Raw genomic sequence first — 374 nt, forward strand, 5'->3', positions numbered from 1 at the left:
ATTTGATAACTGATTCTTGCACCGGCCCAATTAAGAACTGGAAAATATTTGTTGTGAAACTTAACAAGAGTATTGAGTGAAAATTTGTTGCAAAAAAACAACAAACATTTAATGATTCAAATCCATCCCCATCAGAATAGACAAGTAAGAGGAATCATAAAATTAGAAGCCGTTTTTGCCAAGTTAACCCTGTAATTGTCGGGATCTGGAGATCTGCCACCTGTCTCCAGCAGAGAGTGCTGTGGGCTTCCTGAGCTGGAGTCCTCAGCACACCTGGGGATCATCAGCTCATCAGAAGACCTCCCTACATAAGCAGCAATTTTCTTTCATTTGCAAAAACTCTGAAATATCCTGTCCAGAGGTGATGCTGAGAA

This window comes from Cyprinodon variegatus, unplaced genomic scaffold (genome assembly GCF_000732505.1).
Source record: "Cyprinodon variegatus isolate N-32 unplaced genomic scaffold, C_variegatus-1.0 Scaffold119, whole genome shotgun sequence".
In the NCBI taxonomy this organism is placed as follows: domain Eukaryota; kingdom Metazoa; phylum Chordata; class Actinopteri; order Cyprinodontiformes; family Cyprinodontidae; genus Cyprinodon; species Cyprinodon variegatus.